This window comes from Chanodichthys erythropterus, chromosome 20, assembly GCF_024489055.1.
Source record: "Chanodichthys erythropterus isolate Z2021 chromosome 20, ASM2448905v1, whole genome shotgun sequence".
Classification (NCBI taxonomy): domain Eukaryota; kingdom Metazoa; phylum Chordata; class Actinopteri; order Cypriniformes; family Xenocyprididae; genus Chanodichthys; species Chanodichthys erythropterus.
In genome coordinates, this window is record NC_090240.1 from 13,459,546 (window position 1) to 13,486,472 (window position 26,927).

The following is a 26,927-nucleotide window of genomic DNA, read 5'->3' on the forward strand; positions in this document are numbered from 1 at the left end:
TCTGCAAAAATGTCAACAATTCTGTGTTTTTCTGTCAATATGGGGTGATGTGTGTACATTAATGAGGAAAAAAATGAACTTAAATGATTTTAGCAAATGGCTGCAATATAACAAAGAGTGAAAAATTTAAGGGGGTCTGAATACTTTCCGTACCCACTGTATATCTCTGTTATATCTATATCTCAGATCTTCTTATTTGTTACTGTATATAAACCTCTCTTTATCTATTTGTCTTTTTCACAGCAGTGTGAGGTGTACACATGCGGTCATGAACTATGGGGGGCAGCGGTGGAGTGAACCGGTGCAATCGTAGGTTAATGGTGCACTCATTGATTTTATGCTGCTTGAAAGCCAGGGCAGGTTTACGCCTGACAGAGTTATGAAAAATGTAGTCCCAGCTGAATCTGTCCATCTATCTTTCCTTAACCTCTTTTCTCACCAGGTGCAAATGCACCAAACAGTTACATGTGGCATTTCGTCTTATTCACTATAATCAACCAAAATTCAGCAAAAGTAGTATGTAAATTAAGCCATTGTGCAAACTGTCAGGACTATTTCAATAAAAGGCTTTAATAAGACATTTGTCTTCTTAAAGTAATGTAAACCAAAGATTTTAGATATACAAAGATGGAGCACTCGTATTACTATGAATGGTAATAGCATGGAAAGTGCAAAGCATAATATGGCAGAGTAAGTCCCGCTGTAACATGTATAGTTTGTTTTGGTTTCATTTTCACTGTTTCCTGTGCTTCTTTAGCCTTAGTTCCTAGTCATCATTAGTGTTTTTTGTCATGATTTGAGAGTTTAGAAATACAATGTATGAGACAGTTGTTGTCAGATTTCACTGATGATTTCAAATATGATATTTAATCATAAATTTGGTGAACAGCTTTGGAGAATTTGATGTTTCCCCATTCAAAGTGATAGAAGCTACCAGAAAGGTGTTTCAAAGATGGCCGCCGACTGAAATGACTTGCCTTAAAGGGTTAGTTCACCCAAATATGAAAATTCATTTACTCACCCTCAAGTTGTTCCAAACCTGTATAAATTTCTTTGAAGATATTTTGAAAAATGTTGGTAACCAAACAGTTGTGGGGCAGCACTGACTTCCAAAAAAATGAGACTGTCCTCCAAAAAAAAACAAAAAAACTACCCTATAGGTTGTTATACCTATATATCACAACCTATATTTATGTTTTAAAGTCACGCGCCCTCTAGCTGGCGTAAAAATAACGACAGTGTCGTTTTATGTCTGTTGTCACGAAATGATGTACGACTGTCGTTACCGAACAAAATACGTGTTCATTTAATGCAATGTGTGACTTTTTACACCATTTCCATTTAGCAAACTCATTTTTTTTTATAAACGACTACACCCACCTGCATCCCTAAACCTAACCTTAGTGATTTATAGTGCATTTACTATTTATGAGCACATGCGTTCCCTGGGATCGAACCCACGATCGCATGATCACATGATTGTATATTGTTACATATTGCAATGCTCTGCCAATTGAGCTACGCAAAACATGAAATATGACGCAGATAAAAACAATGCATTCAAATGAAAGTGTCCTATTGTCGAAAGGGGCGCAACTTTATCAAACGCTCCTATGGGTCGTATTTCAGGGAAGTGACAAACGACCTATATAGGCGTATTGGTTGGAGAGCATGTTGAAAAAAATACTATGGAAGTAATTTCTTCAAAATGTCTTCTTCTTTTGTGTTTAACAGAACAATTAAATTCATACAGGTTTAGAACAACTTGAGGGTGAGTAAATGATGACAGAAGTTTAATTTTTAAGTGAACTATCCCTTTAAAGGGACTTAGCGTATACTCATTGATTGGACAGACAGAATTTGCTGTTTAGCTGAAAAAATGATGAAGGTCGAGCCACATTAAGTCATGACACTAATAATGAAAACTGACATTCATTGACCTTGCTCACCACTAATCAGGTTGATAATAATGCGTTTAGTTTATTTTAGATATGGCAGCCAAGCATAACGGCTTGAATAATTCATAAGCTGGTTTTTGCGGCTAATTGGGTTACTAACAATCATTAGAGTCCTCTGTAGTTCTCAGAACACTCTACCTATTGATCAGAGGAATCGATACGACACAAATCTATTCATCGCTTTCAATAAAACACAACCACACTGGAAATAAATGCTTTAGTGACCTTTCCATTCATCTGCAAAGAAAGACAGAAGGGGTCCAAAGACTGGAAGAAGTGAAAGAAGTGAATCAGACAGAGAAAGAAAGAGCTAAAACACCTCTCATTCCACAACTCATCAGTTCCACTAGGGACCGCGGGATGCTTTCATGTGGAGGTGCATGCATAAATAAACAAAATTAATTCAACAAAGAAAACTCCAGAAATAGAGCTCTCTCATCCTCCAATGACTTTAGCAAAAGCCTCACCTGCCATACAGGGAATGAAAGAGCTTCTTTGAGAGTCTTATACCTAGCAGCTATATTAGGCTCATTCTACGAACAGGGTGTAAAACATGATAATAAAAAAAAAAGATTTAAAAAAAACACTTGACCACTATGAAATGGCATTGATTGTCAACCTCAAGAGGTTGAGCTGTTTTATTTATTTATTTATTATTTAAATTTGGGACTTTGGTATGGAATTTCAATCTCCTTTTAAGCAATAAATATGCATTAGAATTAAATGGACCCTACACTATAAAAAATGCTGGGTTAAAAGCAACCCAAGTTGGGTTGAAAATGGACAAACCCAGCAATTGGGTTGTTTTAACCCAGTGGTTGGGTTAAATGTTTGCCCATCGTGCTGGGTAGTTTTATTTAACTCAACTGTTGTATAAACATTACTGTATTGCTTGCTTAAAATGAACCCAAAATATGCTGGAAATTAACATTTATCAATATGTTTAATGAGCATTTATTAATAAGATAATGAATAATAAACAATAAACATTTATTAAATTGCTTATTAATAAATGTGCACCTTTTGATTATTATTGTTGCCTCTAGTAATTATGTGTCTGATTTTTAATTTCTCACCTATTTTGGGTTCATTTTAAGCCAGCCATATAGTCACTTTTAATCAGTAGTTGGGTTAAATAAAACTACCCAGCAGGTTGGGCAAACATTTAACCCAACCACTGGGTTAAAACAACCCAATTGCTGGGTTTGTTCATTTTCAACCCAACTTGGGTTGTTTTTAACCAAACATTTTTTAGAGTGTACTGAAAAACTATGGCAGAATGAGTAACAGGGTTGATGATTTAGCCGATTAACATATCTATCAGAAAGGACTAGCTAATTTGGGACCAAATGCTGGCTTATTAAACTTATATTTCCCAATATAATCAAGAAAAATATTTCATTAGTCCCTTTTATTATAATAACTTGATAACAGGGTTGGATTTTTGAGCTTGATGAATGCAGTCAACACTGCACTATTTGTAAAATTTTGCTTGTCTTCCTGCCATGATGTAGAAAGGGTCACTCCTTGGGTTCCACAATTTTAAGGAATGTTACATTTTTTTTAATAATGGTGGGAATTCATGCATGTGAAATGTGGGCCGAACTATACAGTCCAATACGGTCGACCGCTTCATCTGAAAAAAAGTTTCTTTGCAAACTCTCCATTACACTGTGCCTCCTTTACAAAACAAAATGCTCCGAATAAACATATAATTGCTTATAAACATGTATCCAGGGTGCCATCAAAATAAACCATCCACTTGTTTCTGACGCTGGGATCCTTCTGAAATCTGTACAAAAACACAAATGAGCTGTTTAAACTGGACGCATAAAAGCGATCCTTCTTTCACTCTTCCATTTGTCCTGTTGTTGGCAGACTCAAGCGCATGGAGAAACAGCTCATAAAAAATTTAGCTTGACTTCCTGAGGTTGACAGTCAATGTCATTTCATAGTGGTCAAGCACCATTTTTTAAGTATTCTCTTTTTTATCATGTTTTACACCCTATTCGTAGAATGAGCCTAGGTATTAGACTCTCTAAAAAGCTCTTTCATTCTCTGTATAGCAGATGAGGCTTTTGCTAAACTCATTTGAGGATGAGAGAGCTCTATTTCTGGATTAAAATTAATATAATTTTTTTTTTTTTTTAAAGGGTCGTGACATGAGAAATGATCTTTTGATATATAAGAGGTCTTTGTACCGTTAAAACACCCTGCATGTTTCGTCCTGCCTCCAGAACAAGACAATGGCGAATAGTCTTACATCATTGCGCCATAGGCCCCACCCACTGGCAATCAGTCACTTAACAGCTGGCATTTGCCTACACTGGATGTAATCATTGTGTTGCGTCAAAAGCAAAGAGAACCCATTAGAATCACTGATGCTGTCTACACTGGATACAGTATACAGATGTGCACTCAGTTTCTGACATATTTCATGTGCTTGAGTCTGTCGACAACAGGACAAATGGAAAAACGTTTGCTTCGTTAGTTTAAACAGCTCATTTGCATCTCTTTACAGACTACAAAAGGATCCCAGCATCGGAAACAAGTGGATGGTTTATTTTATTGGCATCCCGGTTCACGTCAGAGAATTATATATTTGTTCGAAGCATTTCATTTTGTAAACATTGTAATGGAGAGTTCACAAAGAAACTTTTGTTGACAGCCAGCTGATCTGACAGCAGCTGCATTACAAACAAAAGAGTAAATGATCTCATAATGCTTTGTCTGTGAATGACGGTTTTATATGGATAATGTTTTTCAAACACTTACTCACATGCAATAGTGAGTGGGATTTGATACTGTTTCCTATGCAATGACGTTAGCCAATCATAACAGTGGCTGTTTACTGACAAGCCTTAAAGAAGACACCCCTTAAAAACAGATCATTTCAGACAGAAGGTGAGAATGAGTGCTGAAAATAATATTTTGTTTGCATATATATTGTTGTTTTTTTTGTGCAAAACTTTATTAATATTATAAGTGAACCTCAAGGAACATATTAAAATAATAAAACAAATCCATGTCATGATCCCTTTAAACTACAGTCCACTGAATATATTGTTATTGTTAACTAAAACTAAAACTGTTTAAATTTGTTTTCAGTAATTGAAATAAAGCAGAAATAAAACTGAAATGGATGAAAAACTTAAACATAAAAAAGTAAAGAAAAATTAGAAACTCAAATAATGTTTAAGTTTAAGTAAAATTAGTAAAAAAAATGAAAATGAAAATAAAAATAAATAAAAATAGAAATAAAAATAAATGAAAGCTATATAGAAATATTTAAAAACTAATAATAATGACAAAATCACATAAAATGACTGAAACTAAAATTAAAATGAAAAAAAAAAAAAAAACTATAATACAATAAAATAAGAAACAATTTTTTGAAGTTGTAAATAAAACAAAGACCACTTTAGTACATTTTACTGGAATATACTATTTCAGTCTTTATACTTCAAAATGTCATGTTTTAATTCATTGTGCTGTTTCCTTATAATTATTTGTGAAATTTACTACCAAATTCTGAGTAAAAACATTGTTAAATCCTAGACCAATTTTATATAAGCAATACTAAAAATAACACTGCACTAAAAAGCAGCCCAAGATTATGTAATTTATCTTATTTGATCCAGATCAAGACTTTGGAGGTGGGACTAGGGTGACCACCCGTCCCCATTCCAGGTTTATTGTCCTTATAGTGGACTTCAATGGAGCCCAAATGGTTGAAAGTCAAAATTACAGCAGCGCCAGTTCTGTTTTTTTCCGTAAGCAGAATAGGGAAGGCGTAGGACATACAGCGTAAGCTTTTTGAAGAATACGAAAGTGTGGTTTTGGCGGAAGCACATGCAAGGCGAACATTTGTGTTTATAAAGCATATACAGTTGTATTTTTTTAGAAAATGGCCAATCGTTTCACTAGATAAGACTCTTATTCCTCGTCTGGGATCATTTAAAGCTCTTTGAAGCTGCACTGAAACTGTAATTTTGACCGTCAACCGTTTAGAGAGACCACTGAAGTCCACTATAAGGAGGAAAATCATGGAATGTTTTCATCCAAAACCTTCATTTCTTTTCGACTGAAGAAAGAAAGACATGAACATCTTGGATGACATGGAGGTGAGTAAATTATCAGTAAAAATTTATTTGAAAGTGAACTAATCTTTTAATTTAAGCTTTTTTTTAAGAAACAGGACACCAAATTGTAGAGTATTCATGAAAAGTGTCATTAGCATCACACACTATCAGCATGGCTAAGATAGATCCTCCAGTCTGCACATTCTGCAAATGCATAAAAATAGGCACATTTCAAACAACATATTCCTATTACTACTCAAAATATTGATCAAAAGATAGCTAAGATAGCTATACAAAGCTAACAGCGCTACACGGCTGAGCAGCATTTTAACATATGTGCTTGCGATTTGCAGGCACTTGCTAAAAATAGACTTGCACTGGTGTCTGCCGTTGCTTCATATGACACACTGGTAAAAGGGGACAGCACAGCAAGAGTGTGTATGTGTGAGCGTGTTCCTGCAAGCTCTTCATATGTAAGACCACAAATTCTTTGAACTACCACAACTGATTTCCTACCGCACACCGTCTCACTCTTTCACCTCCTGGCAAACTGCAGACTGTTGCGACTCGCAGCAATGTGTAGGTGTTGTTTTGATAAGGATGCAGTTGCTGTTTGCCAGGGCGACGGCACACAGATTATATGATTGTAAATCAACTATAAATAAACAATACAATGTCTTAATCTCAGTCTCCATGGTTCCATTCAACTGCATTTAGCAACATAGAAACAGATTTGTTCGTAGTCTGTTTCTAAGTATTACATCCTGTTGTTTTTGCACACAAATGCTGAGCGGAACATCTCACTTTAGTAATACAGTGGTTAAATGAATGGGGTCAACAATGCTGATATAATATCTACCGTCCCTGCAGAAACACACAGAATCTGTTAAAATGACCGCAATTACCAAGCTGATCCAGATGAATTAACAGGGAATGTTTTCAGAACTATCGTTTTTCTCAAAGATATGAACAAAAACGTTAATTGAATGTTCATTCAAAGTCATCTGGTTTTTAATAATGTTCTCAAAAATGTTATTTATATATGGAGCCCTGCACATGACATGCAAGAAAAAAAAATTGTGTGCATGATTTACTATTTCATTCCCTTGATTTACTAAATCATGTGGATGATTTACTATTTCATTCCGAGCGCTTACGCTGATACACGGGAGCGTTTGAAAGCAGGCATCTATCAGTGGATCCCTAATATATCACTGATAGACGGATCAGCTGATAGACGCCTGCTTTCCGTGTTTATCTGTGTAAGAGCATCAAAGATGTCTATTTACAACTAGGGTGACCACGCATCCCGCATTTTGCAGGACAGTCCCGAAATTGGGAGCTTTGTCCCGCGTCCCACAAAATGTCCCACATTTCAGTTATGTCTGTATTATTATTTCTTTTCATCACTGAAATCACAATACCACAGTAAGAAATATAAAAACTGTGACTGGCATTTAAAAATCTATCTGTGCAGCCGTCATGTTCTAGCTATTAAAATAACCAACGCAATCATAGAGAGAGGTTTTCCTGCTGATGACAACTGAGTGGACAGCGCAAAGGAATAGCTAACGCTGCATTCACATGGGGCGTCGGCGTTTACGCTTCTAATTTACTTTGAATGGGTGACGTCATGTGTAGCCGAACTGAATTGTGGGTTCTGTCACGTCACTTCACTCACGTTGCAAGCGGCAGAAGTCAAAACCCAAGAGGCAATACTTAATTAATATTAATAAAATTATGATAATTTTTAGTGAAAATAGTGAAAATACTAACTGGACCATTGAATCCTTCACATCTTACGCACCCAAAATCGGTGAATTTCACTGCCAAATCAGAAGCGCAATAGAACAGTTTTTTTAATTAAATCACCAGTAAATTGTATGGCTCCTACAGTAAATGTTGTATTGTCTTATATATGTTTTATTTTACCAGTTGTGGAATCCAACCATTCAACCATCTGAGGTAACGTATTTAGTCTACTTTATTGAGTATTTCCATTTCATGCAACTTTACACATTTATTAATAGTAATAATTAATAAATTTAAGATCATCATGTTTGCAGCGAACAATATATTTCAGACTTAGTGGAGTAATAATAGTATCTGGGTCTGAATTGAAATATATATATTGTACGTTTTAATGGATCACGTGACTATCATAATGATCTTATAATACATGATGCAATGCTGTGTCCGTTATCCCATAATTCCCACTTTTGGACACTTTTGCTTTAACGGACATTAGACTGCAAAATCAAGCTGTTATATTCATATATTTATTGTCCAACATTCCCAATTTTTCTGATGCATGTCCTTATTTTAATGTCATATTGTGGTATTAATTCAGTGTTTATAAGCCTTTTAAAGAACTTTAACCCAAACTGACTGGGTTTCTAGAGAGCAAAAAGGTTTTGTGAAAAAAGTGGAAGATTTAAACACAAAGTGTGTAAAATAAACTGTTAAAAGGATGTGATGATCACTATTTTATTCTGTGTTTTCATCATTCAGGTTGGATTTGAGCTTTAATGTACATTTTTTTTTAACAAAGCAGCTGATGTTGCCATAGAAACTAGTGGACTGCCACTCGCTTTCACCCCAAAATGGCGGAAACGCAGGGCTGCTGCTGGACGCCGGTGTTTCAATGCAACGTTATATTGAGTGTCGCTTCTTGTTAGTGTATATTCTATGATTCTATGCAGAAGTTGAAGATTTCTCAACTTTTCAAGCACCAACGCAGGCGTCAGCCAATCAGATCGCTTTATGCAAACATCCTAGAGCAGTCACTAGCCAATTGCGTTCGAGCAACACCGGAAAGTAATGCGATTGGCTGTTATCATTATAACGGTTGTGTCAACACAAGCTTCAGACACGCCCTCCGTCAAGCATTGACGCTGACGTCCCGTGTGAATGCAGTGTAAGTGAAGGCCTCAGCAATGTGGGTAAACACAGCTACACCAGCAAAAATTTCATCTCACATACTGGATAAGAAGCTAAAGTTAAAGCAAAATTAAAGCATGTAATCACCCATCCTGATGGCAAATATTTCCACCGAACATGCGCCGATCCCGTGGTCGGGCACCTACAGAAAAACACGAGATATTCTCCATTCATTTTAACCAATACAAAAAATGATTGCAACTTTCAGACATGAGTTTCTTCTCATGTTAATATTAATTTAAGGCGTTTTCTATTGCGTTAACATACTGACAAATGTTGAGAGTGCATTATTGTAACGCGAGAGCGCATCAAATGTGTGAGCAAGAATCTCTCCGCTCACAGACGGATTCCCTTCTCGTGCAAAACTGGATGTACGCTTTCTCTCGCTCCAATATTATGTCCGTGCTCAAACTTTGTCCTCCTGCATGTGCAGTCGTGAATCTCGAATTGTCTTCTCTCAAGTTTGCCAACGAATGTAAATCAGTTTTCACATAGCATATTAGTAGTAAATGTCTCACGCATATCCCACATTGTCCCACAAAATCACATTTCTTGTCCTACAACTAGGGTTGTAACGTATGAGATTTCCACGGTATGATAACCGTCTGAGTAAATATCACGGTTTCACGGTATACATATTAAAAAATCAATTTTTATTTATATCATCAATTCAAATGACCAATAAATTAATTAAAATGTTTTCTCTATTCAGATTTCAATAATCAAAAACAATCAAACACATTTAATAAATTATTATGGATTAGAAAATGAACAATTTTTTTTAATTAAAATTCAGAAATTCTGCCTTGACTAATTCTGGCTTTTATTTTTTTAATACAAATATTATCAAAATGATGAAAATTAAATTAAGTTTTTTATTATTATTTTGAGAAGTACATTCTATTTAACAATCATAATAAATTTCAGTCAATTTCTTCGAGTTAAAAAGCGGTCTTTTATTTTGGCGGGATGTAGTGAAGAGCTTTGAGTTTCAGTGTATTTGACAATGGTTTTTCTCAAATAAAATGATGAAATGCTCATTAAGCGCTATCTCAGAGCAAGTTTGGATATGTTTGTGTTCATGTCCTCTGATAACGAGACGGCAAACACTGAAAAAACAATAAGAGCAGTCGCACATACTTGAGTATGTAGTACAGGAAACGGCGCAGCTCATTCACACAGACTGACACGCAAAACAAACAGATTTATACAGCCGTCTTTTTGCGCTTTAATATTCACAGAGCCCGCCTAGACCATGTCACGATTTTATTTATTGTACAGCTCTGCTTTCGTTTTATTCATCAGTCCAACAAATCGCGCGTTTTTACCTGACATCGCTGCGTTATACTGTTCCATTTTCATGACTGGATTCCGGGATTCCCTCTCCATAACGCATATCATACGACCTAAGTTATAAACGGAACATACCTGCATCTACACGGATGGTGTTCTCGAATATAGGTGAACATGTTCAATGCGTTTCCTCCTTTTGCAGGTAGGCCTACTTTGCGCCCACATTGTTTTTGGATATTTACACTCGAGGACAGCCCCGCGTTTGTTTTTCTATATCTAAAGTAACGTTATTCCCATAATGCAAATTGTAACTTATTTTTCAACGGGGCATAGAGATTAGAGATAGCAACTTCTGTTTCTGACATTGTCTGCTGTATGTGTGGAGCAAGTTTAGAGTGTAGTGAAGTAGAAAGTTGTCAATGCGCAAGTGAAATTCTGCTTCTTATTTATTTTTTTTTACAATACCATAAATAAGCAAATGTACACGATATGTTAATCGTACGTGTTCATACCGTGATATATCATACCGGTATATCGTTACAACCTTACCTACAACAGATCAATAGCCAGGTGGTCACCCTATTTACAACATGTTTTTGAAGCGTTGATCATTGTAGCCAATCACAGACCTATCTGTTGAGCGCGTGAACACAATGGCCAATCAGAGGCATATCGGCCAAAATGCTGGGGGGAAATACTGGTATTGTCACTTTTTTAAAATTTCAGTACCGACTCGGTACCAAAGTCAGTACTTTTGACAACCCTATTGGGAACAAGCTTCAACCATGTTCCACAACCACCAAAAATCTCTTTCACTTTTTACCTCTCTCTCAGATCTGTTTGTTGCGTTTTCTAGGCGGATGCTCTGCAGCTCACAGAGATGCTGCACTTTTCCTGTTGTGCACTACTATACTATAGTGAGCTACACCAACTAGAAACCAGGACTCAGCGTGGGCCAAAAGAGGACATGGAAAGCTGATCTCAGACCATCGTCAGAAAAAAATAGGTCAATACGCATTAGCTGCGACCACATACAAAAGTTCCTTCACTCGGACTGGAGAAAACCATCTATATGTGTCACGTCTCTCTCTACATAAGTCCACCGTTTCCTCTTCTAGTTAATATTTATAATGTGGAGCACCACAACAACAGACATCTAATCAGTAATGACTATCAATGCTAAACGCAAACCGGTGGCTTCATTGACCTCTTTCACAAGGCGAAATGTTACTGAACTAAACCCATGTCGAGGTTACATCACGCTAACATCAAATTCATGCCATTCTATTGACACGAATGCTTTATCCCATTATTGACAGACTTTTGCTAGCCTTTGGAGATTATGGTGTTGGCATTTTAAGTACTTTAATGGTAGCGAACAGTCAAAGTGATTAGGCAACAAGGGTGATAAGGAGTGAAAATAGATAAAGGCTATTATGCCCTTCGCCCTGAGGAAATGAATCAATATTGTGTAGTGTTATGGATGAAGCCTGTTAGTCTAATGCGTATCACAACAGGCCCCGAAATACTCCTAAGTGCTTAAATGCCTATTGGGTTTGGTGCAGCCCACTCCTATTTCCTGACCATATGATAGCCAGTGATGAGAAATAGAGAGAGAGGGGGGTTCCTGTCTGCCTGGATGAGAGGAATAGCAACATGAATCTCACTTTCTGTCATCCACGGTGGAAAGAGAGAAATGAGAGGGCCGTTCCTCGGGTCACCGCCTCTCAGACGGAAGATGATGTCAGTGAACCAAACGCAGGCAGGTCATTCTCTTGTTCAGCTGTGAGTAACAACACATTTGCATTCTTAAAAGTAAAGGTTCGGAAAGGGTTTTGCAGCCTTGGTACCACAGGAGAACTTTTTCAAAAGTTTCAGGAAGAAAACCATCTGTGTACTGGTGCTCTAAAAACCCAGAAACCAATAGACTCTTATGAAAAATGGATTCTAAACGGCAGCAAATAAGAGTTCTTTGGCTTGTGGAACTCTTTTTTGGTGCTGATTAGAAACCTGCTTTTTGGGTTGTATGAAAACAGGAGTAAAGAAGGTCAACATCAAGCATCATTCAACACTTTTTTACTTCCAGGTCTACTTTTATGAAGACAAGCAGTTTTGCTATTTTGTTTAAAAAATAAATAGCATCATGAGTTATTCTCAATAAGACCAGAAATGTTCATGTGTTCGAGAAAGTAAATTTTTATTTAAAGGTGCAATATGTACGATTTTTGCAGTAAAATATCCAAAAACCACTAGGCCAGTGTTATATATTTAGTTCACTTGAGTACTTACAATATCCCAAATGTTTCCAACTATTTGTAAATCGTGAGAAAATTGCAGTTTTACCCAAGGCTCTGGGACGTGTGAGGAGTCGCCTGTCTATGGCCCGCGTTATCCTCGGTTTCCGCTTTTATTTTGTAGAAACCATGGAAACACCAAAGACGCTTTAATATTTACATGTTTTAATAGACAAGGGAACAACTGTTTGGTTATGTTTATAGACAGAAAACTAATTATTGTTATATAGCTCAACATGTTTAGTCTTATTTAAATCTAATTTTCTTGATTTTTTTGCGAGTCTCATGCTTTACCATGCCTCAGAGAAAAACACTATTTTGTGAAGTAGCTAACATAGCATAATCAGATGCAGCTTTATTTTTAGTAACAGTAATACAGCATTTTCTCCATCATATAATATGTTTTAAAATTAATTGCATGCCATTTATCAACACAATCATCCAGCATTTAATATGATATTGTAAAATCGATCTATCTTACTGCAGTGTGTAACAGAGTCTCACAGCAGCCGCCGAGCGAACGCTCAGAGTAACGTTATAACATCATTTTCAACACTCTCAAATGTATCTAATATGATAAACAGAGCTGTGTTACCTCATACTCATGACCGGAAAAGCGGAAGCGGCGCCGGCGATTGTGTCATAATAAAAGTCCCGCTGCTCGTGAGGCGTGTGTTGATCAATCGCTCCAGCTCCTCGTTCAGCTCCACAACACTCGCTCCTGCTCTGCTTCATACTACAGTAACGTTAATAATCACATTCATGAACGTGATTTCTTCTCGAGTCCTTTCCCGATTGTTTCCACCGGCTGTGATGTAAAGATCACATGTTCCAAGATTCTGCGCTCAAACTTGCCGTCATCAAGCTACGCCTTTATTTTGAACAGGCCTCTAGTGACCACTAGTGGACAGAAATCTTACATATTGCACCTTTAATGTTGAGCATAAATCCAAACACAAAGAACTATTTCAGCATGAAAGGGTTTTAATATGATTCTAAATTATTAATGGCATAACCGCCTTAAGGCACTTTCACACTGAACGCGTCGCGAAAACGCGGAAGAATGGACCTTTCACACCGAAAGCGAAACGACTGATCATCTTCTGCTAATTCACGCCTGCACGCTAGGTGGCGCCGATCAACAATGCATTTGTCCTCACGTATGTGTCTCGTATATGGCTTTAACATCGTCCGCTGTTAAATTAAGATGAATAAAGTTTGGTACTAGAAACACAAACTATCAACAATGCTTAAAAGACTACATTATAAAATATATTTAGAGGTACAATTAGCATAAAGTTTTTTTCAAAATTTATGATTATTTATGTCTTTGCTCAAAACGCATTTTGACCCATTATCGAGTTATTGTATTCTGATAGTATTTAAAGTGGGTTTTGATTCAATTATGGGCAGACATGCATTCTTTGTTTGTGTTTTAAAATGGATTGAATGCTAAATCTGCTTATCATTTGTCATAAAAATACCATGAGTTGCATAAAAGCACACAGAAAACATATTGTCATAATCATGTCAATTTGCCTTCATATTTTATCTGTAGTAAAATGTTTCTCTCAATTTTTATATACAGAAGAGCAGGAGATATGATTAAATGATTGACAGATCCAAAACTTGCTCTCATAATCATAACACTCGCACACACAGAAGAAAACGGACAGTGATCACATAATTCAGTGGAAAAAGAATAGAAATTATAATAAGAACATGTGAGAATAAATCTGTTCTCAGATACCAATGATAATATCCTCTTGGATACTCTTCTTCGGTTTTTGTTTACACTAGTTTTCGAAACAGCGCCATCTCTCGCCCTTCTGTGCAACAGCAGCTGCTCCAGGAACGTGATCTAAAACTCAAATCTAATTGGATGGCCCGTTTCATCACGGACACACAGGTCGGAAAAAAATCCTCGCTTTTTCGAATGTTCGCGCCCAGTGTGAAAGGCTCCATAGGGATCTGTTGTTTCAATTCAAGAGCGTCGTCGTGCCGAAAATTTGGGCCTTCAGACATGGGGGGACACCACTTTTTTCAGTGCCTGATTCCTAAACTTTTACATTAGGACCTCTAAAATCCTAAATATGTGGCTATTGCCTTTTTGATGACCATTATTATAGATCCTTCACTCTAAAAACTAGAGGCTCAAAAAAAAAAAAAAAAAATGCACCTTTGAATTAAATTATTTTCAACCAACAGACCATATTGAATTAACTATATTGACTTATGCTGGGTACACACCACAAGATAATCAGGCTGATTTTGGGCTGATTTCTTCTGACAATCCAAGGTAATGTCCCAATCATCTTGATGGTTCTACAGATTATCTTATCAGATTTTCCTGTGGTGTGAGGTGTGTTAAGAGTGACTGAATCTGCTGGGAAGAATGTCTGAGCCGGCCCAATCACGAATCAGAAATCTTGATGTGTGGGCGAATCCTCAGGACAAACGCACATGACAAAATGGTTTGCTGCATTAATGGTTGGGACAGATGTGCGCCCTGGAACCAATTAATTTTCTATATTTCAGTTCAAATCCACAGCTATCGATGCACATGCTTAAATGCTTAATGTAACTGATTTGGCATATTTAATGAACAAGTAATATATTACTTGTCACTAGCATTAGCGCAGTCATCGCTTATAGAGTCAATAGTGTTTACCTTCATGTATCTACTCTTCAGCACAATGCTAACCACAAAAACTTCAACACTACAGAAAATCGTTTAAATGTCAAACATAACGGCATTAAACACTAGTAGGTCTTTCTTTTCACTAAAAACAAATAAAATAAATAACACTTAATTTCAACTTTTATTCTCCTTATCCAGTCCTTTGCAAAGCATGAAATCCACTGCCCAATTTCTGAAATTATCAAGGAAATTTCATAAAGTTACTTTTTAATAAAATTCAATTAATCCAGAAATTTAAGTTTAAATCATACACAATATTAAGTTAATGTAATGATCAACATTATGTCAACAGAACTCAACAAAATAATGTTTGCAACCTAAAAGGTAAATCAATAAATTGCATGCATTTATTAAAGTTATGGTTATGGTCCCCTTAATTACTTTTTAGAGTGTTTAAAAGGCGAGCTGATCCAAAAATTAAAACGACAGGTTTTACAATGTTTTTATGACGTCAAGGGGCAGCAAGCACCGCCTCTGCAGAAGAAGATCAACGCCTACTTCATCACTGCCTGTTTAGCCCCGCCCACCGATTCACACACGACATGCAATAGAATAGGTAGCCTAAGTAACATCGGCCTATGTGGTGCTAAACCAGATTGAGTTACCAAGCAATAAACATGCCGTTGAGGATTACAAAATATTGTGCCTGGACTTGACAGTAATGCAACATGTAAGTAACTGTGTGAAATCTAATGCCTGATCTGATATTAATGATTCATGTAGATGTTCTTTGTCTGTGTCAGTAAATCAAACCAATGACTAAACGTCAACTTGCCTTGTTTCTCTTTGTAGGATGAAAATAATCTGTTATTTAACGGTGATTAAATTATACAAAGAAAGCTTTCAAAGAACGCTCCCTTTGCAATCATTGGAGTGGCGCGCTGAAGCTGTCAATCAAACAGCGTGAGTTTATCATGACTGACGCGCAAAACTCCAGTTTTATTCAACAAATCTCTTAATTATATCGCGTTTGCACTGTTAGTGAAGATGAAAACATTCGTTAGTGTGCAGAAATGGAGTTGCAATGACGAGATCACTGCTTTCACGCGCTCAACAACATGTCTGTGATCGGTTACAATGTTCATCACTGCAACCTTTCATGCCACGATCTGAATATAATGCCATAGATCTAAATGTAATGCAACACTTTTCATGATTAGTTAACATAAAAACACACTAAAAGAGAAAGTAATAATTGGCTATTTCATATGCAAAGATGTCAGCCAATCACAGTGGGTGTTTACACTGAAGTCTCACAGCAGACACGCCCCTAAATATCCCAGGTGGAAAAAAGTACACTTCAATAATGTACTTAAAGTGTTCTATTTTCGTGCACTAATTTTGTACTTAATATACTAAAAATTCTGCTTTAGTACTTCATAAGATCATCTTAAGAACATATAAGTGTGCTCAACTGTGCTATTTTGAGACTAATATGAACTAAAATGTGCTTTTAATATACTATCTCTATATTTAAAAAAATGTATTTAGATACCACTTATATAGTACATTTGAACCCATAGTGTACTACAAGTGGTAGCTAAATATATTTTTAAATACAGAGATAGTATATTAAAAGCACATTTTCGTTCATATTTCATGCTCTCTCAAAATAGCACAGTTGAGTTCACTTAGATGTTCTTAAGATGATCTTAAGTAGTACTAAAGCAGAATTTTTAGCATATTAAGTACAAAATTAGTGCACGAAAATAGAGCAAAGTATATTATAGAAATGTTCTTTTTTTGTACCTGGGATAGAGCGTTTAAACCAGAGGCTAAAATCAGGGTAGGAAAAATGGCTTTTATTTAAAAATTATGACAATTTTGGATGTAAAAAGCATACTAACATTATAAGTGCATCCCAGGAAACATTATAAAATAACAAAACAACACAGTTCATGACCCCTTTAACTAAAATTAAAACGAAAACGGAAAGTACAAGAATAAAAGCTAATTCCAAATATTTTTAAAAAAAACTATAATAGTATCTCACTTATACTAAAATAACACTGACTCAAACCTGTATGACTTACTTTGTTATATGAAACAAAGGAAGATATTTGAAAACTGTCTCAGTGTTGTTTCAGACCCAATTGACTTCCAAAAAAAGCTGAACAGAATATCTTTTGTGTTTTAGTTGTTTGTTTTTTTTTTCAGCTAATTTTTGGTTCTGAACATTTTCACACTACAAGGAACCTTTTGTGCTTTGGATGTTGAAGGTTCTTCATGAAACAACGGACTCAAGCTCAAGAGTGTCATCGATTTAAGAACAGTCAAGAATAGTAAACTTGATTTTTATTAGATAAGGGTTAGTTTAATAAATAGTTCCCCCCAAAAACCTTTCACCCTTTCTTCTGTGTAACAAAAATAAGAGTGTTCATAACCAACAGCTAAAATGAACCCTGACTTCCACCTGGACAAAAAAAACAAACAAACGCTGAGACATTTCTCAAAATATCTTCTTTTTTATGTCCAACAGAAGAAAGTAAGTCACACAGGTTTGGAACGACACTTTTGGCAAACTATCCCTTTAAGGTGACACACTGAAGAACCTTTAAGAAGAGCTTCATGTTTCATTCATTTTGGGAGATCCCCCAACACTTCTCAGTTCAGTTCATCCGTTCCAGATAACACGTTGACCACTCTGCGTAAGTGTCACGTACACCATGGGTTTCCATTCATCTGCACCCCTCCTCTTGCAATGTGTAGTGTTAATTATTAAGGGATTCAGTGCGTCTGGTGCTCTGAACCCTCCCGCTACCCACCGTCACACATATTCCACCCGAATCCATAGGGACTTTTCATTTTTCCCTCCCTCCCTCCCTCCCTCCCTCTCTCAGTTCAGCTCATATCTGTCTTCAGATACAGAAGCGTATGAGTGTTACTTGATCCTGAATCGTCTTTGACATCAGCAGTGGCAAAAGTGCATGGCGTGCATATCAAACCCTGCCTGCGCACAGCGCACATATAGAGTACAAACTGACCCATTCGTGCACCTTTTAACACAGAGAGAGCAGGTTTTGCATCCTGCTGTGATAGCATGATGGTCTGTCACGTCACACAACACAGACGAGACTGGTCATGTGGTTAAAAATTCAGCCACTGAAGCCTGTCTGTAAGGATGTGGCATGTTTAATATATAAAGAGTCAAGCAGAAGAAAGCTGCTGGTGGCCCTTAAAGGGGCATTTTGAATGTCTTGCTGTTGTTTACAGTTGTGGGCTTGATTGCATGTGTGTGCGAAAGAGAGGTCTATATTTGTACAAGGGCTTTCATGCACCTTTTTTCAAATTTATTTTATTTTTTGGAGGAGGTGTGAGTGCCAGTCCTGGTTCACATGATGCCCTATGCAAGACATAAACAAAATCAAAGAAAAAAAAATCAAAGAAAAAAACTTTACATGTTTGTCAAGTTTTTGATCAGAGAGTAATTGGGCCTGAGTTAAAATCATTGACATGATATGATAAAAATTGTCAGTAATATTAAGTAATATTAACCAATAATCTGTTCAGTTGCAATTTTACTTGATTAAATAAATAATAATTCCTTGTGAAATATCAAAATTAATAATAATCATTATTATTATTATTTAATTATATTTAATATATTAATATTTAATTATATTTAATATTTCATTGATATTTCACAAGAAATTATTATTTCTTTAATAAAGCAAAATTGCAGATGAACTTGAAAGCCATCAGGTTTTACATTTTGATAATAAATCTTTGAGTTCCACAGGAAAAAATAAATAATAAATAATGATTTTTGAGTAGGGATGCACCGATAGGGTTTTTGGAGGCCTATACCAATACCAATTTTAACAAACTATTATTGGCTGATTCCGATACCGATATTTGTCAATTGCTCTCTTATTTTTGTCATTAAAATAGTGCTTTGATCATGTTTTAAATGAGCAAAGTTATATATATATATATATATATATATATATAAATAAAAAAACACATGCATTAAGTTACACTAGCTAGTTTATTGCTGCATCATCAAATAATTTCTAATGAACATGGATTGGATCAATTTACCATTCAGCAGGCCTACATAAATACAACAGAACAAAGATACATATGAAATAGCTTTTAGGTAGGTTTAAAGCTAATATGTAGTTATTTCGCCGCTAGAGGTCGTCTATTCAAAACAAAGGCGTAGTTCAGTGACGCAGAGTTTACACACGGAATCATGGGAAATGTCGTCTTCACCTCTACGACCGGTGGAAAAGAATCAGGACGGGACTCGGGCAGAAATCATGTTCATGGATGAGATTATTAACATTATGAAGCAGAGCAGGGCGAGTGCTGTTGGAGCTGAACGAGGAGCTGGAGCGATTGAGAGACAAACACGACACATGACTCGAGAGCAGAGGAACTTTTATTATGCTGCAGTCGCTGCCTCCACTTCTTACGTTCAAATGTGTATGGGGTAACACAGCGCTGTTTATCATATAGATATATTTGAGTGTGTTGAAACTGATGTTATAACGTTACTCTGTGTGTTCGCTCAGCGGCTGCATAGGGTGACCACCAGGCTATTTATCTGTTACAGGGCAGTAGATGTGATTTATCGGGACAATGCGGGACATGTGTGAGACAGATACATTTAGGACTACTATGGCTATTTAAACATTGATTTACATTTGTTGGCAAACTTGGCATATGCGCCGATTAATGTTTCTGGCGGTGGGTGCCCACATTATAACATTACGCTCTGGCAACATTAAATCCTGGAGAGAAGACAATTCTAGATTCATGGCTGCACATGCAGGAGGACAATGCACATGTAATATCTGAGCGAGAGCGCCTCCAGAATCCACCTGTGAGCGGAGAGATTCCTGCTCGCGCATTTGATGTGCTGTGTTACAATAATGCGCTCTCGACATTTTTCATTGTAATATAACGCCACAGAACCCATGTTAAATTAACTATTAATGTGAGAAGAAAGTCTTAATAAATTTTTTATTGGTAAAAACGAATGGAGAATATCTATTTTCGACTATTTCCATAGGTGGCGCTTGAGGATCCACGGGTTCGGCGCATGTTCGTTGGAAATATTTAACATCAGGATGGATGAGTACATGCTTTAAATCATCAGTTTGGGCAGCTTTGAGCAGCTCTTGAGGTTCTTATCCAGTATGTGAGATGAAGTCCTTGCTGGTGTAGCTGTGTTTACCGAGTTTGATGAGGCCCGCACTTAGCTATTCCTTCGCACTGTCCACTTAGTTTTCATCAGGAGGAAAACCTCTCTCTATGATTGCATTGGTTGGTTATTTTCACAGCTAGTATATGACGGATGCACAAATAGATTTTTAAATGTCAGTCACATTTTTATTATATTTCATATTGAGGTATTGTAATTTCAGGGATGAAAAATTATTATACAGACATAAATGAAATGCGGGACACTATTTCAGTCTTGCTGGACGCGGGACAAAGCTCCCAATTTCGGGACTGTCCCACAAAATGCGGGGCGGGTGGTCACCCTACTGCTGTGAGACTCTGTTACACACTGCAGTAAGATCGATCGATTTTAGAATATCATAATAATAAATGCTGGATGATTGTGTTGATAAATGGCATGCAATTAATTTTAAAACTTATTGTATGATGGAGAAAATGCTGTATTACTGTTTCTAAAAATAAAGCTGCATCTGATTATGCTATGTTAGCTACTTCACAAAATAGTGTTTTTCTCTGAGGCATGGTAAAGCATGAGACTCGCAAAACATCAAGACATCTATATTTAAGACTAAATGTGTTGAGCTATATAACAATTAGTTTTCCGTCTATAAACATAACCAAACAGTTGTTCCCTTGTCTATTAAAACATGTAAATATTAAAGTGTCTTTGGTGTTTCCATGGTTTCTGCAAAATAAAAGCGGAAACCGAGGGAAACGTGGGTATGACGCCATTGACAGGCGACTCCTCACACGTCCCGGAGCCTTGGTTAAAATGAGGATTTTCTCATGATTTACAAATAGTTGGAAACATTTGGGATATTGTACTCAAGTGAACAAAATATATAACACTGGCCTAGTGGTTTTTGGATATTTTACTGCAAAATTCTTACATATTGTGCCTTTAACAGTTTTTAGTTACAGAAATAAAGTAAACAAATGTAAAATAACACTGCATATATTCTTCACTGTATAAATTAAATCCATATATTATTATTACATTGACACATAGCTAAATTATACTGTACAACGGTAATATATTTCTGTCACAATTACTTCAAGTTAAACTGAACTTTTATTTTGACGGGTTGCCGTGAAGACCTTCGAGTTTCTGTGTGTTTATGATATGACGATAGATTTTATTTATCAAAACGTCCGTCAAATTCCACCTTATACAGCGTTATCCGTGTTTTTATGACTAAATTCCGTCCGTGTTTTTGCAGACACTAGTCTATATTGTGAGCTGATTTAAGTGTACTGACCTGCTTTTTATTTATTCATCAAAACTTTGACAAATTCCGTGACATTCCGCGTTTTTATCACTGGATTCCGAGATTCCGTCCGTGTTTTCGGCATCGAGGAAATCATAGGGCCCTATACATATTAGCCCTTATGAAAGTTTCAAAAGTTATTTAGTCAAGAGTAGTTTGTTGTTTGAGTAACATTAAAACACAGACAGCAGCACAGCAGGAATATTAGATTATGAATTAATCTTGGATTATGCAACAGACATTATACAGCTCAGTGCCTTCACGCAGCAAATTAATAAACCATCGGTTTGTTATATCTGCCTTTTTCATGCTGGTTGTAAATTGATCAAAAATCGGACCATACATTGGTGCGTCTCTAGTTTTGAGTGACATGAGGGTGGGTATACAGTCACAAAATTTGCATTTTAAAGTAAATGATCTTTAGAAGGTGTGAATGTGAACAGTTGATTTCTGTCCTAGTGCTTTAGACAATTTTGTTTTTAACCAATAGTAATCATGTGACTTCTTTATCAAAGATACAATTTGATGACTGATGAGAATTGCGCTGCTTAAATCAACACAGTTGTCATTATAAGGTGCAAAAGACAGTGATCAGTCGGTAAGCCCTCAGTAGAGAGCCTATCTCTCTCATACACTCACTCACACTGAGTTTGAGCTGCAGTGAAAGAGGATTTCATTCATCCATATTCACTGTATCGGACAGACTCTCACAGTTTCTCGGCCAGCGTGCGATTGGGGGGGGGGCATAAGCTCTTGGTGTTAAGTCACTTTCTTGCTTAAATAGAGTCTATCCCGGTGGGCCTGGAATAACTTAACACTTAGGGATCACACCATTAATTGCGCTCTCAGAATGAAGACACTAAGAGCTGCTTTATCACAGGTGCAAAAAATAAACTAAACACACTGACTGTAATAATACTAAATACATCTAACCACAAAATCTGAAAAATGCTGGGTTGAAAATGGACAAACTAAGCGGTTGGGTTAAGTGTTTGCCCATTGTGCTGGGCAGTTTTATTTAACCCAACTATTGTTTAAAAATGACTATATGGCTGGCTTAAAATGAATCTAAAATGAAATTAAAATGTTCATTTATTAAACATATTAATAAATGTTAATTTTCAAGATATTTTGGGTTCATTTTAAGTAAGCAATACTGTAGTTTTTAAACAATAGTTAAATAAAACTACCCAGCAGGTTGGGCAAACATTTAACCCAACTGCTGGGTTAAAACAACCCAATCACTGGGTTTGTCCATTTTCAACCCAACTTGGGTTGTTTTTAACCCAGCATTTTTTAGAGTGTAGAGGCAACAATAATAATCAAAAGGTGAACATTTATTATTAAGCAATTTAATAAAAGATTATTGTTTAATTAATATTCATTAAACTTATTAATAAATGTTCATTTATTAAAGATATTAATAGGCTAAATGTTAATTTCCAACATACTTTAGGTACAGTAATTTTTAAACAATAGTTAAGGTAAATAAAATTACCCAGCAGGTTGGGCAAACATTTAACCCAACCGCTGGGTTAAAACAACCCAATCACTGGGTTTGTCCATTTTCAACCCAACTTGGGTTGTTTTTAACCCAGCATTTTTTAGAGTGTACAGTAATGCCATCATATATTAATACTACAGTACTACAGATACTGTATATACCATTCAACTAGAATATGACCATATTCAATATCATATTTGAAGCAATACCATGGAATTACCTTACATTATGTCCAAAAATTCATTACTCACAAAAAAATAGAATGGTACCACCATGGTTTTTGAATATGTACTATGGTACTACCATGTTTTTTTTAACTTGGTATCATTGTAAGTACTACCATATAAAATATTAGTTAATATAAATATAAATATTTCAAAGTATTATCATAACCGTACCATTCTACAGTCAAAGTATTAAAAAAAAAAAAATAGTGCATGGCATTATCATAGTAAATATACATAAAACCATAGAAAACCCCTACAAAATGTCCAAAAAACATGGAAGAACCATGCTACACATTCACAGAAAAAGTGGTACACCCAAAAAACGAAGGTCTAATGGGGCATGGTACACAGTACAATACCCCTCCAATTTTGATAGAACCATGGTATCATATCCACACAAAATAGGTTGTGGTAGTTTTTATTAGCCGAACATTCATTCAGGACACACTTTAAACCATCTTTACCTTATTAATTTACTCTCAGTGTCTTCCCCTTCACCACCCCTCTCAAGAAAACACAGAATCGATCAGAAGAACATCGATATGAGCTCAGAATGTCCATTCAATGATCTCGAGTCTCCTGAAAAAGATCTCAGCAGAGCCTTAATCGTGTTTTAGACTGTCTGTGAAATGTCTAGTGACTGAAGCTATACAGAATGTTAGTTATATAAAGTGACAAACATAATAAGAGTCTCATAAACTTCTACTCAACAACCCACCAAGCCAAACACTTAAAACGCCTCCAAATGACGGACAAAACACCTCAAAGTTCAACATTTACTGACAGGATCAGTGAGGGAAGATGAGGCGCGCTTACCGTGCGTTTCACAGAGCCAGAGAGACTGATGCGGCGCGCAGCATCCCTGCCATCCTCAGTGAGAAGACTTCTACTGCGCGCTCTTCTCCGGCATGATCACCGCTCCTCAGCTCTCCTCCAGCTCAAACAGCTGCAGGCTGACGATCATAGCTGGGCTTTTGCTCGCAGTTCATCGGCTGTGGAGCGCGAACAGTGCCGCCTACTCTGATTGAGTTTAGAGAGCGCAGAGGCTGCGATGATCGCTCACTTTCTCCGGGCATATGGACCATGTGATGAGGCTCATCCCTCCATCTGCGCGAGCCCGATCAGCGCCACCCAATGGAAAAATCATGCTATTCATCACTAAAGCTATATGGGCCGCCCAATTGGAAAATGAACCGGCCCAGTTCTGAGAAACAAAAGCTTCTCCATTTGACCAAATTTCCTTAACTTTAGAAGTACCATTTAGATAATTATTGCTTTTACATATAGTTTTTGTGAGAGTGAGGCTAGTTGTCACAATAGCTATATCTCAGTATATTAAAAGTACACAAACGTGATTTATTTTGCAGTATGCATTATATCCAGTATGTCGGTTTCTATGGAAGCTTGTTTTGCCACGGAATTAAAAATGTAAAAAGCAAATTCTGACTTTTTATCTCACAATTCTGACTTTTTCCCCCCAAATAAGACTTTATCTCACAATTCTTACTTTTCCCTCCCAATTCCAAGTTTACATAGGCCTAGAGCGCCTAAAGGGACATTTTTGCGAGTGAACGCAAAGTTTCTCGGAGGAACGCAAAAAAAAAAAAAAAAAAAAAAAGCGATAGAACGCAACAGCCAGGGTTGCCAGGTTTTCACAACAAAACTCGGCCATCTGCTACTCAAAACTAGCCCAGTTGCGTTTTCGGGAATCCCCCAGTAAAATTTGCGTCTCCGTAGGATAAAATCCACATTTTTGGCAGGGATCCCCTGGTAAAATTAGCATTCCAGGGGCTAAATATCATGTTATTGGGGTCGCTTCAACATGTGGACATGAAAAACAACCTGCAGCAACACTGTAGCCCAATTCCACGGGAAAACCGCAGCAACTTGGCAACACTGTCAAACAGCACTGACTTATTGTTTTTCCTCCCATTTCATATTTTTTTTCCACCACCATATCCCTTTAGGGGCTTAATAATACCTCACAATTCTGAGAAAAAAAGTCACAATTACCTTTTGTTTTATTTCATGGCTGAACAATAATTTAAACCTCCAAACTACATTTACAGTATCATATTTTTTCTAATAGCTGTTGTATAAAAAAAAAAAAAACATTTAGGCAAAATCCAACTATTGAAAGTAGATTTTAACCTAAAGGTTGAACTTTGTTTCATAAATGTCAGGTTGTCAGTTTGTAATATTATAGAATTCATTTTTTACAATATATGTTGTCTAAATATCTGTTTTTCGCTGCATCATGTCTTGTTTGGTGCTTCATGGTTTCCATTGTGACAACTTACCCCATATATTCTATATATGTCAACATGTAAAAAGGTTAGGCAACTGATCTCCTGTACATTTAATTTTAGATTTAATACTTAAAAATCACGTTAGAATAGCATTGACAGTTTGGGCTGTTTCTAAGAAGTTATTGGAGTCACAATAAAGCAGCACAATTGTGTGACATTACTTTTATACAACAAGTTAATATTGAGTAACTTACATTTTAGATAAAATATTGTTTTTGTCAAAGAAAATAGTTCCAAACGAAGCCACATCAGAACATTTGCAACACCAAGCACCAAACAGCAGCAGTATTTTGTTTTCCAGTAATTCTGTGTTTTGCACAAAGTGGTTGCACGAATCATTCAATGACTCACTCATAAATTGTTTAGGCTGAATGCGAAATCACATACTTCCCTACTATACAGTAATCAAAAAACAGTATGTGACAAAAGAAGTGTGTCCCAATTTACAGGCTAAAAGTACTTCTGGCGAGATAGATTCTGAGGTGCGGATACGATGGACACTTTACTATCCCATGAGGCCACGGGAGAGGATTTGTGAATGACAGTGAAGCGACGCAACCGGCACTGATAGGTCACGTGACAGTGACAACATGGCGATGGAGTAAGTCCAGATTACATTCATACTACACACACTCATACTATATAGAATTAGCGGTCATGATGTGATTACTTATTTCGAATAAGTATCTACTATAGAGAGTATGCAATTTCGGTCGTAGTCTTACTAAATGAATCAGTGTTTTTGAGTGAATCGGTTAAATAAATGATTCAATGACTCACTCAAAAATCACATGCTTTGTTCCTGCAGAAAGAGTTGTTAAAAAAAACCAACCCCACCGCTAACAGGGAATGACAGTCTGTCTAGAAAGTGTAAACACAGACAAGCGGAGCAATACAAACAGTGAAAATTGTGTGTACTGCTGAACTTTGGAACGCTGCTCGACTTTTATTTCATATAATACCTTATTCTGGCTCTTATTCCTCTTTACATTATTGTATATTTAAAAATTGCATTGAATATTACATATTAATACCTCAATGTACATAACATAGGGTGTTTTACTCTTATAATTTACCATGCTTTTAGGTCTTTTCACTACACTGCTTCAGTGTTCTGTTTTCCTGCGCTGAATTGCACCTCTGGGACTAATACAATTAAAG

General features: G+C 36.4%; 1 protein-coding gene across 3 annotated transcripts in view; it reads right to left on the minus strand.

Annotated features, from left to right (window-relative positions):
* Positions 1–24,502, minus strand: part of LOC137009747 (phosphoprotein associated with glycosphingolipid-enriched microdomains 1) — a 93,454-nt gene extending 68,952 nt beyond the window's left edge. For 2 of the 3 annotated variants that reach the window (XM_067372217.1, XM_067372215.1), the window contains exon 1: positions 24,274–24,502. The gene's annotated coding sequence lies outside the window, so the exon portion shown is untranslated. Of the gene's footprint in view, positions 1–23,921; positions 24,024–24,273 lie in introns of those variants that run through there. The other variant, XM_067372216.1, reaches the window with a different exon arrangement.
* Positions 24,503–26,927: the final 2,425 nt, after the last annotated feature.